Raw genomic sequence first — 1,549 nt, 5'->3', positions numbered from 1 at the left:
CTGACGTCACGCCGGGACACCCACCTGAGCTGATTTATGACACGAGCACAGGTGCCGCTGACGGGCCGGAAGGGTGAGAAATCGGCAAATGAGAGCTGGAGGAGAGACAGATGAAGGCCCAAATGCTGGATCTCTGACGCCACTTCACTCTGCGCTGGAGACGCGACGGGACAAACGCTTTATTAATGAGGGACGCGGCGCGCGCTCACACTGTCAGAACATTTACAGCAAAATAAACTGAGTTAAGGTCAAAATGTGACCCATAATGTGATGCATAATATCATTAGCCAAAATCTATGAGGAAGATATGTATTGTAAATTGATGAAGAGCATTATTATAAGGATGGAGGAGTAAGACTGAATAAAACACCCCTACAAGAACAATATGGATTCAAAATTAAATTATAACATAGCCTATTACATCTCTATTATATTTAGAGATTAAATTTCTAAATGAAACCTCAGCCATGACAGTATATAAAGATAAACATTTGTTAGCTTATTTGTTATATAGCATCAAATGTCAAGATAAACTAATAATTTAAATTATTTTATTGATTGAAAATATAAATGATTAATTATATTTATATATAATATCTCAATAAATATATCTTATTATTAAAGATGTAGCAATACACTGATATTATATAGGTTATAGAGAATAAATGTTTTAAAGCAAATATTTGTAACATTAAATAACAATATGATTAATTACATATTTGAATGTCAAATTGTAACAGCTCAGATGACAAATAAAACAATAAATATATAATTAGACATATAATTATATAAATAAAACAGAAAATAATGGTGAATTATTTACATTAAGGTAAACTTTTAGCCAAACTAAAAGGAAGAAGAATATTTGGGAAATATATATATAAAAAAACAATTAAAATGATGATAATACATAATATTTGACTAGTTATTTTACAAGATACTAGTATTCAGCAAATATTCATTGCCATTTAAAGGCTTAGCTGGTTAGTAGGTTAATTAGGCAAGTCATTGAACATCAGTGGCTAACAATACTGACCTGAGACATTCTTATATTTTAATCATATATAATTTTTATTATTATTTCAGCCAAACTAAAGGAAAAAACACTTTCTCCAGAAGAGAAATATGATAGAAATATTGTACAAAAAAATCTTGTTTGCTCACTTGGGAAATGTCTGAAAAACAAAATGATGACAGTGCATAATATTTCACAAGTTATTTTGCAAGATAATCAATGTGAAGGCTTAAATAGTTGAAGTTGGGTTAATTAGGCAAGTCATTGGACTACAGTGGCTAATAATATTGATTATTGACCTTAAAAGTTTTTATATTTTAAATTTTTATATTTATATTTATTTATTTATTATTATTATTATTATTATTATTATTATTATTATTATTATTATTATTATTATTATTATTATTATTATTTATTTATTTATTTTGCGTAATTAAAAGAAATAAGGCATTCTTCATAAAAAATATAATAAATATTGATAAATAAACAAAATGATTACGTTACATAATATTTCACTAGTTAATTTGCAAG

The sequence above is a fragment of the Danio aesculapii genome, chromosome 14 (assembly GCF_903798145.1).
Source record: "Danio aesculapii chromosome 14, fDanAes4.1, whole genome shotgun sequence".
Classification (NCBI taxonomy): Eukaryota; Metazoa; Chordata; class Actinopteri; order Cypriniformes; family Danionidae; genus Danio; species Danio aesculapii.
Note: the sequence above shows the minus strand (reverse complement) of the source record.